This window comes from Diospyros lotus, unplaced genomic scaffold (genome assembly GCF_014633365.1).
Source record: "Diospyros lotus cultivar Yz01 unplaced genomic scaffold, ASM1463336v1 superscaf3, whole genome shotgun sequence".
NCBI lineage: Eukaryota > Viridiplantae > Streptophyta > Magnoliopsida > Ericales > Ebenaceae > Diospyros > Diospyros lotus.
The window spans coordinates 215,816-227,830 of NW_026267106.1; positions in this window are offsets into that span (position 1 = coordinate 215,816).

Genomic DNA, 12,015 nt, shown 5'->3' on the forward strand with positions numbered 1-12,015 from the left:
TCTGTCATGACAAGAACTGAACGAGGGGGTTTTTTTTTATGAAAAGGAAAGTATGAAGATTGAGTAAAAATATAAAAACGAAACTGTCTATGGATCCAAACGCAACCAGTTACAAATCTTTCCCTTAAACTAGGTTTTCATCATCCCTTCTTATAGATTAGATCTAGCCGAGTTTCAACACCCAAAATCTGCATAAATAAATCTCCAACGACCGTCTAGAGATCAAATCAAAGCTGATATAAAAATCAAAGAAAATCTCCTTCAATTAGTCTACCAATTTTAATCTTCATTCACACAGATTCCAGAACCTAGTATCCATAACCATCCATACCAAGTTATTTGTTTCTGCTTCTTTCCTTCGTGTGTTATATCAACCGACTATAACATTAAAACCGCAATATAGAAAAGAGAAATCCATCCCATATATGTTCATACAACCGTCTTGAACATGCACTAGAATAAGCGAAAAAGAAGTAGAGAAAACTTAAAACAAATATAATTGAGATTCAAACCAGATTTCGTAGAAGCTTTCGGGATTCAAACCATGGAATAAGTTCGGATTTGCAACTGGTTACAAGTGTTTAGCCCTCCATGGAGAAGAAAACAAAAACAGAGAAAAAATGGCCACTGTTCATGAGACAAAAAATATATATATATCATCGCCTAATGGCCTCCTAAGGTGCTTAAATAGAGCTTAAGGAGGAAACCCTAGGTTACCGCAATTTCACAGCCGATTTCGAATAGGATAACGTGCGTTCTGGGCTTTGGCCCCTTCATAAAAATTGTAGATCAGGAAGAGTAGATGAATTTGGGATTTTTAATCACTTGATTTGGATATCGGACGCCCAAGTTATGGCCTTTTAAAGAATTAGTATTCAGTGTAGCTTTCCTAATTTAACCCAGCTATCTGGTCCCGATTTTGAAGCGATGTTTGGAGGCCCAAACGAACTCGGATTTGGACAAACCATACCATTACAGAAAGCCTAAGGAGTCCTCTACAATATCTCTGAAGACATCATTCACATTATGGGATTATAACTTGGCCAAAAATTTGAAAGAAAAACAGAAGGTCAAATCTGTCAGCACACTTTTGCTTCTTTGTCTCCAATCTCCTTGTTTCCCTTCTCGCCATCAAAATTCCTTATGACCCAGGAAGCCCTAATATGTCCAAAATAAAATAAAATAGTGTGAAGCTCAATTCCTATAAAATAAAATAAAACAAAATCAAGATGAATAAAATGACACAACTAACGTGCAAAAAGACTAAATATGAGGGCTAAATAATATGAAAATATGCGATCTATCATGGGGATCGAACCTGAGTATGCTAAATAGCTAGGATTTCCACAAGTTTAATAAAAATTTATCACGCACCAACATATTGGAAACCATAGCAGCCTCACGGATACATGAGTCTAATACAAATCACATATCCGGAAACATTTCCTAACACTTACCAAACATTTTCACGGTACTTTTAAGAGTAGCGTTTGCATATAGCTTATAACACAACTACAATATATATAAACATTGTACATATTTTTGTTTAAGTAACTTAGCTATTATTTACAATACGACCTTCAAATTTCAACTCGTATAACAATCTCAGAAAGTATAAGGTCTAATGTCTACCACCTCTTTGCTTTTTCTTGAACTCGAGCTCGAGGTACCTGGCACATCGGACTTACTTGGGACATTGAATATCCCAGAGGTATGAAACATCCAAATTAGACAATAAAATCTAAGTGAAATGGTTCGTGAAAGAAGAATATATGTGTGCAAATATAATATGCAGTATAAAACCTCCCCCTGTGGTAGCAATGCCAAGGTGTTGCAATCACCCCCTGCAGTCATCATGGTAACTCCTTGGCTCATCGTAAGAGCACGAGATCACCCATGATGTCCCAACAACTAGCCATAGTCACCAAAACGACATGATGTATAACAAAGTAGAAAGAATATGCATAAACCATGAGAAATATGATATGCAAACCAACATCCACACCTAAATGCAACCAAGATGATCGAGATGAAACAAAAGCATGCAAGAACCACTCACATTGGTTGCTTACCTTTTGATAGTACTGTTCATAGCACGATATTGTTCATAGAGGGCTATTTTTTTTTTGCAGAAAACACAACCTTTTTGTAAGTCAATCTTAATTATTTTTGGATAGGGTTATAGGGAATTAAAATAGGAGCAGGACAAGAAAGTTTTAGGGCCAAAGGAGGCCATAGACGCTGCTAGAAAAGGCAGCCATATGCCTGGACGTGTAGGCTTGGTTGGCATGTGCGCGGTAGTCTTCTTCCTTGCCAGCCGTCGAAAATTCGCTCCAAAAGTTTAAAAATGCCATATATCTCTCATTTTAACTTTGATTCAACCCTTGTTTGAACCTACAGTCTCATTTTTTAGTCTTCTACCGAAATATAAGCTTATACAGAACTTAACTTGCTGATTTCCTGACTGTTTGACATGATCTTCTAGGAATGGCCCCAAAACTCTGGCGAGGCTATTTCCCACTCATTTTTGGTAGAACCTCCCATTTCTTTCTTGCGTAATCTCTCTAAAACTCTCACTCTCCTCACTTTTAGTTGCTCCAAGATCTCTCCCCAAAGCATTGTATTTATAGATTTTTCAGTGAATCGGATTTTGCCATGTGTCCTCAAGATTTGTGTGTCATAATTACTTTCACACCCTTTTACCACTTGTGCCTAGGGATGGGAGCCTCATTAGTACTTTGCTAACTGCCTGTCCGTTTTGTTTGGTTACTTTAATGACCCAGTTACGAGTTTTCAAAAAATTACGATGTGGCCTAAAGTTTCCATGTATTTATACTTTGCCCCTTACCACTTAAGTCCTTGGACTTGCTTGAATTGCCCAACCATCCTTGAAGAAAGGATTTCTTGCATCTAATCCCAAAGTTTGGAAGAAATTACATTTTTATCCAGACTTCAATAATTACGATTTTGACCCTGGCTTAAAAACTAAACTCTTGTCTCAAGACTTCCACAATCCCTTGAAATGTCCTATTTTCTTAAGTATCTGAATCTAAAAATCTCGGGTATTACATATAGGCTGATCAAATGCCAAAGATTACTTTAGCGAGGTAAAGGTTGTCCCTTATAGAAATGCCACAATTGCTATGCTAACTTGTATTTTGTGAACTTCCAATATGGCATTTCTAAAGAAGTTTATGTATTACTTCAATATCTCATTCGACCCTTAGCAGATGCTGAGCAAATAGGTGGGATCCTTTTACTTGGGGCATTTATGAAAAAGGCCATGAGAAAATCTCCCCACAACTAATTATTTGAAGAAATAAACCTTTTAGGAAGTTTGCAGAACAAATCATGAGCATGGTTCTCTAGGGTTAAGGGGAATACTTAGCATATTTTGGTGTCATCCCATCCATGAAAGAGCATAAGGGATTTAAATTGCTACACATGTTGAGTGGGATTTCCCTTTTCAAAGTAGATGGGTAACTATGGGAGTTTAAATTTTAGCAAGAATGGTTACCTCAATAACTCAGTCGTGAAAGGCATTCTTCTCTGATGGGCATAATTGCGAGTAGAAGTAACTTTCTCCCATTTGAGAATTTCTTCAACAATCTTTCTTACTTGTGATTGCAAGGGGCTTTGTGGTATAGTTTCACCAAGTTCTTCATCATGGAACCCTTCTTGGTTTGCCTTCATCTTTCAATGTATTCCATTTCAAGGGTAGATGTATGAAGATGTGACCCTTAAAGAACCTGAGGAAGTGCATATGATTGTCTTGAGGGCGAACGAGTTTTATTCCCTCTTGATGCTAAGTTCCTTACTGATAGTGGCCACTCAACATTGGGTAGAACAACTTGTAGGAAACTTGCAAGGTCCTTAAGCACCCTCGTGTTTTCTTCATGGCTTTCCTTTAGCTCATCATAACTCCTTATAAGTTCTTGATATTCCATAAAAGAGATAGTTTGATGTACTGTTCCCCCAAAATTCTTGGGATTCCTATTAGGACTTGATCACTCTTCCCCAAAATTGTGACATGCCTCTAGAAGTGTATGTTGTAAAATTTGGCAAAAACAAAAAGTTGTTCAGGAGGATGCCTTCATTGATCGGACGTCGATGAAGCTTGTCTGGGGAAGTCATTTGGGAAAACCTGTGGGCTGGCCCTTGGCTGCCCAAATATTTGTCTAGGAAGACTTATGGTGTGGCTAGGCAGTTGAGTGTTGTCTCGGAGAACTGATAGGGAGATGTTCTTTGGGAAAAGTTGCAAGTTATTTGGGAGGACTTGTTCTAACCATGCTGGTTTCCTACTTTTGCTATAGTGATCTTGCACAAGACATTGATGTTGCTTGGCTTGATCAATGATGTGATATGATGAGTCAGAACTCCAAGAGAACTCTATACGTGGTCAAAGAGAAGTTGTCTTGAAGAGGTGGTGTAATACCCAAAAAATTCTAAAGGACTCAAGAGTAATGTATCTTGGGGCAAAAAGAGAATTTTCAGACAAATGAAAGATATGAGGGTAATTTATTACCATATGGATGACCGATTCGACTACAGGGAGTACCCTGGAGTCGAGATGCCAAAGGAAAATGATATGGCATCAACGAATATCCCGAGATAGAATTTATGGTATCAAAAGAAATCGGATCGAGAAAGATTTTCGATACAGCTAAAATGCAACTGTCATTTAGGCTACAAAATCGAATTGTTGTAGGCGATTTCTGAGAATTCAACGAAAGCTTGAGGGGGATTTGGTTTTCCATAAGTTGTAACAACCTTTCAGCTGTTTCAGGAAGAAACGAAAGGGTTTAAAGTCAAAACGAAGATTTAGGCTTAAGTGCAGTTTTTTGAAATTATCAGAGGGAGGTCAAAATGATGTTTTTTCTGAATCTTCAAGGGTCAAATGGATGTTTTAGGACTTTAGAGTCTTAAATGCAATTATCAAAAGTTGAGGGGCTTGGTGAAAGAGGGTCAAAATGAGAAAACCAAAATCAATTGGGCAAAAGTGCAAAAACTCAAAAATAGTAGCAATGGGAACCAACCAGCATCTTGCCGGTCGGCCATAACCAATTCTGGCCTCAGGGTTGCACAAGGGATGGTCGGGGGATCATCTTTTGTAAAGGTAAGAGGCGACAACGGCCACTGGGTTGGCCAAAAAAGCAAAAAAAAAAAAAAAAAAAAAGCAACTGAAAGTTGGTCGGTTTGTTGCACACCTACAACTCGCTTTTGCGGTCGGGTGAGGGTGATTTAAGGTCAATCTGAGGTAGGTTTATGCTCTAAGGGGCATGGGTTAGTCGGCCAAGGGTATTTGGAAGCCCAATTTTGCCTATAAATAGGTGTCCATGAAGGCTGAAAATTGGAGAAGTAGAGGCTTCAAATCGGCAAGGTTTTCTATCAAATTGAAAGACAAGACCATGGGGCTTTTGTTGCCCATGACCTGAAGATCAATTCTGGAGATTTTGGTGGCCAATGGAGCAAGATTGAACCAGTTTCAAAACTCGCTGGAAAAAGGAAGGCAGTCCACCTGATAGGACATTCGAGGCCCCGATTGGACGTCTTTCGGTGGTCCTTTCAGGCCTCAAGAGGGCCCATTTGGATCGACTGGAGAAGGAGGTTAAGATGGCATCAGAATCTCCTAACTCCGATGTACCGGTGCCGGATAAGAAGGCTAGCGTGTGGCCTTCATGCGCAGAGCGACGCGCCAGCACGTGGGGCCGCGTGCAAACTCAAAAAAATCCAGAAAAAAAGAGAAAAATAATTTATGGGGGTTTGTGCAAAAAGTTTTGAAGTTGGGCTCCCTGATGTCTTGGTTTTCGTACCGAACAACCTCGTTTTGATTGAAAATGCAACATCCAGATAAGTTCAGTATTTTTCTTTTGAATTTCATAGGTCATTATGAATTGTTGTGGAAATAGATTTGAGAAAATAGTCCTGAGGGTATTTATTCAGATTTTTAGAAGGCAAAATGGAAGAAAATGAAGGAAAAATGAAAGAAATTGGAATATTGAGATATTTTGTTAAATATCATTTTTTAGGATTGTTGTGCTCGAGGAATAGAGATTGGTGCAACTTTTGAGAGTTGGCAAGAAAATCGAGGTCAACACGCATATCGAGGTGATGTACGCTTTTCGAGAAATTTAATTTTATCTCTAAAGGTGAGTGGTTTTATCCCAATAACTTGTATTTATGATATGATTGTATATAAATGCATGATATTTATGAATGCTATGATCATTTTATCATATTGCATGGAAAGTCGCGATGTTGCATGGCACGGTACTATTGGCATATTGATATTTGTGCATGCGATTGGGATGTCATCCTAAGAGTGTAGCCATAATTCCCCAAGGGTAATTGATGAAATAACGTTAGGATTCCGTACCGGGCTTGTCGACATGGGAAGTTACACTAGGGTAAATGTTTGTTCATGTATTTGCATCATGCATTTACGTATCATATTTTTAAACTCTCATTAGAAGATTCATCTTCTAATCCGGTTATGCCCCTGAAACATTCAAACGTTCAAGTTAGGACTTGTAGATATGGCAAAGAGATGATTGAGACGCAACGGCACGTGATGACGTGGCCGATGGATTTGGCGAGTTGTCCCGATATTTGCTTCCTCATGAGGATTCAGGATATATTATTATCATGTATAATCGTTATGGTTTAATGTATTTTTGAGGTATCATTAGATTGTATCATTTGAGGTACTTAGTTGCTATCTCTTGATAATGAGTCTCTATGTAATTAAGTATTTGAAGATATAATGGTACGGATTCTTATTTTAGGATTAAAGTGGATTTCGATTCTGTACCATATCAGGTTTCGATTTTAGCTTCCGTATTTATGATGATTATCTGTCTTAGCTTATTGATTATTACTTTAGTATGCTGAGAAAGTAGATCGGGATTGTCGGGAAATGATTTATATTGAGTTTATGTTAAAAAAAAAAAAATTCTTAAAATTCCATAAGTTATTCAACGCTCGGAAAAATAGGGCATTACAGGTGGTCTTAGAGAAGCTAAGGAAGGATATTTTCTAGGAGAACTTATTCTTGCTCTGGCAACCTCACCTTATTTGTTAGTGTAATTCTCTAGCACGAGTAGACATTGTTCTTGCCATTAAGCTTAACTTTTTGCTCTTTTCTCACATATGGGGTCAAATTGTTGTTTTTGAAATGCAACAATTAAAATTTGTTTTCAGGAAAGCTCAACAATAAGTTGATAGGGCCAATCGGGAGAACAAGGCTTGGGAAAAGTTAGAAGTATTTATGAGGATGCTCGATCTGCTGTCTGGGAGAGTTGGTGTTTGTCTTGGAAAATGTAGTTCGGGAGAGTATCCATTATCCAAGAGAGTTGATGTGCTCCCAAGAGAGCTTCTATAAGACAGAAAATAGTTAGAAGACACATGTGGATTTCTCTTGTGCAAGCCCTTCGATGGTTAAGTCAAAAATAGTCATGGTGAGACAAAGATCTAGGTGAAATATGGGTGAAGTATGCAGAGAGAGTTGTCTGGGAGAAATAGATTTCTTTGAGAGAATAGGAGTTGTGGGGGTGTAGAAAGTCCAAAGGTCAGAAAGAAGGTCTAGAAGATAAAGGGTTAATGGTTATTTATTGTCTTCAGTTGTGATTGGGACATGTGGCACATGTGTACAGGAGATGGGCAGTTCTTTTAGCCGCAAGGCACAATACTCCCCTGGGCGCATATGGTTGTCTCGAGTTAAGCTCAGAAAGGGCATTGGAGAGAAATTCCCTAGGGGAATGGTTAGAGGACGTAGAGATTGTTTCAGTCAGGCCACATTGTTCGAGACAACGTGAGATAAGTTGTCTAAGAGAAGTTTTCTCCTTTGTTCTTTCTTGGAAGGATGGCTTAACTAGGGAGGGGGGCTATAGCGTGACGTGTGTTCTATAAGAGAACTACACCTAGGAGAACTATCTATGAGGCTCTCCAGGAGAACTTTCTCTCTCGGGAGTACTTTTCCTGGGAATAACTCTTTTTCTAAGAGAATGCCCCTAAAAGTAAGGTTCAATAGTCGTTTCTAAAAAATAAGGTACAACATTTTTCAATGTCTAAGTGAGATGAGATGTTGATAATATTGTATATTTTGAAGATTCAATAATGAGAGAATGCTTTCTCTTTGATGCATTGAGATTTCAATTAGTTCTTATACAGCCTTAAAAGCCATCCTTGTATACTTTCCTTCCAAGTTAGTGACGTCATTTTATTAGCTTTTGGAAAATTCTATTCACAGCCACATTTTTACTTTTCACAACTATATTTTAATGTACCTAAAATACTCTATTTTAAAAACTCATTTTTACCCTCACAGCCACATTGTCTCTCAGCCGATCATATGCAACCACCCACCCATTCATAACGAAGACAATGCAACAAAAAACACACCACAGATCCGATGCAATCGAAAACGAAAAAATAGATGAAAATATAAGAGTAGAAGAACACACACACACACACACACACATATATATATATACATTGAAAGTCACGTATGCACCCAATACACAAACATACACACACGCAAAAACACACACATATACACACACACACACATATATATATATATATGCAGAGGAAGCAACGGCCATGGGGGCAGCCATGGCTGCCGGAGATGCGCCCCAAACCCTAACACACACACGTATATATATACGCACACATACATATATATATATATGTATATAGAGGAAGTGGCGGCCATGGGTGTGACGCCTCGCTTCCACTTACGAGTGTCACTCGTGAATAATCAACTAACTATTCACTCGCTAAGACAAAAATGAAGAGACGGGCTATGTTTCAATGAGAAACAACTTAGGTGGGAACTAGACTTCGCCTTCCCTTTTCTTCTCTCGAGGCTCCAGGAAATATTGAAACAACCTTGCGAAAATAAAATCCGAAACCTCATAAAGTGTCACCCCTTCTCAAGCTCTTAACGAAGAGCCAATGATGACTTCCCATGATTCGACAAAATAAGCAAACCATAACTGCTTCATTTAACTATGGCATAAGGCCTTAATTATAAGAAAATAATTTTCTTTGCCCTAACTATTAACCCATTTTTCTTACTTCCAAATCCTTTAGAAAATATTTGGGTTAATATTTCTTTGGAGAAATTTAATAAAATTTTCCTTATCAAATCTCTATTGATTTTCCTTTTATTTATTTAAAAAAAAAATACCTCAATTTTCCAACCAGTAGGAAGTAAATTTTTGAGTTTCAAATCATGAAGATTCCTCATCCATTTTCCAAATTCAAGGAAATTACTCAATTATTTATTTTTTAAAATATAAAAAATTTTAACAAATGCCTCAAAATTTACATTAATTTAATAAATATTTTGGAGGCTCAAATCCACATTTATTTATTTATTTATATATATATATATTTTTAAACAATGCTTTATTTCCAGAAATTTTAAGTAGCATAAATAAAATAAATAAACAATAATAAATAAATAAATAAAAATTTAAAAACAGTAGCAGGGGACATGCGGCAGCCCCCAGCCACGCCCTTAGCGCGCGGGCCACGCGCTGGCCCCGCACGAGCGCGCGTTGTAGCGTAGGCCGTGTCCGCTGGCCGCCTGCCCCCCGCGCGTGCGCCCGTTACCCGCGGCCGCACCCCATCCATGCCCCAGCCACGTGCCAAAAAATATATATATTTTTTTTAAACCAAAATTTTCAGAATACAACTATACCTCAAAAACCTTCCAAAACATCAAAGTTTTTCTCAATCCATCCACATTAAGCATACATACATATTAACTAAAATAAATACATCAACATACACTACATCAACAAAATACATTCAACTTCACATGCATTTTTCTTGCTCCATTCCTTTCAACCTTCCAAAACTCTCTTTCTTTTAGAAGATTCCCCACCTACAAAGAGGTCAAAGGACCTTATGAGCCATCGCTCAGTAAGGGTGCTATGCAAAAGTAAGTGTAACATGAGCAAAAACATGTAATGGAAATGCAATGCAATAAATGGGTAATCCTTCATGCCCTTATAACCTCTGTGGGTTAAGGCACCAACCAACCTCTCCCACATCACTAGTCCTCCATATGGCCATAGGTACACTAGAACACAAATCATGCAAATATGACCATTACATGCAACTCATGTAAAATAATTACAAATGTAAGTAAACCCCACCACTTGGGATCATCCCTTATCTCTATTTCCTTGAAACTTCAAGTCCTCACTTGCCAAGACTCTCTTTGGGTTCAAGCTACCTTTAGAAGAAAATAAACATAACCTTAGCTTATAAACAAAATAAAAACTACTACATGAGAGGGAAAGAAGGCTTAAGCTTACCTCTTGCTTGCCTTTCTTCTTCCTTCTCCTAGTCTTCTTCTTCCTTTCTTTCAATCTCTTAACATGTGGGAAAACTTTGAACTAGAATCTCAACTCCCTATTTATAGAGATTTCCTACTCAATCCATGCCAAAACTCAAGATTCCATCTTAGCCCTTGGTTTTTCTTTGATTTAAGAGACTCAATCTCAACCCTCAAATACAAGCACAATCCTTATGCTTTTGATAAACTCAATCCTAGCATTTGATTTTTAAAGGAACTAATCTCTACTCTCTAGAAAAACACAATCATTGCCACCTAGTCTCTTTAAATCTCCACCCTTGATGAAAAACTAGAGACTAAATCTCCGTCATTCATTCTTTTTATTAGGCTCATTAGATATTTATTTATTTACAAATTTGGCAATCCATGCCACTTTCAAGAATCAATTGGAGCCATTAGATCTTGATAATTTCCAAGCTAAATCCTCAACCATTGGATCAAAGCTCCCATAATTACCCAATTTCTAAAATTAATAAATATTGACTAATTTCAAGATTAATTATTTTCCAACATTTCTCCTTTAATTTAAATCCTCTAGATTTTCAAGCATTTAATGGAGACTAGTATCTATTTATTTTTGATTTAATTTAAATTACTCTTGAAAGACATATTCCATTTTAATTTGCATTTACTTTAATCCACTATTTTTCCACATAAATGCATGACTAATTTCTATTTAATAAATAATTTATTTAATTCACACCATAATGACTCTCATTTAATACTTGAGAGACTATTTTCCTTTTCTTTTTGAATTACTTTTAATCTCATTCTTGCTTCACAAGGTCATGCCAAGTGTCCTACTTACACTTAATCCAACTAATTTCTTATTCCTATATTTCAATTAAATCCCTTTCATGAGATCTTGCCAAGTGTCACCAATCTACCCTACTTGGCTTCCATTTTAATTACTAATTATCCATTCATTTTTCCATACATTTAAAGAAGAATTAAATTCTCCCAAAATTAATTCTCCAATATATAAATATTTTCTCCACAAAAATAACTTACCTTTATGGGATGGGACTCCAAATTACCGTTTTGCCCTTCTTAAGGCATCCTATATATTATGTGCATTCTCTTTGATTCAAGGACAATTATGAAAATTTTCATATTCCATTATTCTCTTAATTGATAATTTTATCATGGCTCATCAAAGGTATTACAATGGGTAGCCATGGCAGCCGCTTCCTTTCTCTCTATATATGTGTGTGTGTGTGCATATATATATATCTCTAGGTGTGGTTATAAATGAACCATGTACAAATATAATTCATAGCGAGGAAGCCAATTTCTAAGAATTAGAATGACGAAGCTAGTAATCTAGAAGCTCTGGTTTGCTTGATATTTTCAGCGGTGGCTTCTGTCTCTTTCTCTTAATAATGTGAAAATGGAAGATAACAACACCTAGTACGATACATGGCTGGCTAATTATACCTCTGCAGCCAAAACTTGTTGCAATAAAAAAGTAATTACATTAAAAGGTCTTTTTTGGGGTAGACATCAACGTGCAGTTCATGAGGCTAGACTAAAGCTACTTCTATGATCCTACCTTGAATATTGTGGTAATAAGGCTGCTGGAATTTTGGTTTTATAGGTTGGAGAGCCAAGGAGAAAGATTGGGATGAAGAGCAATATTGTTGCTG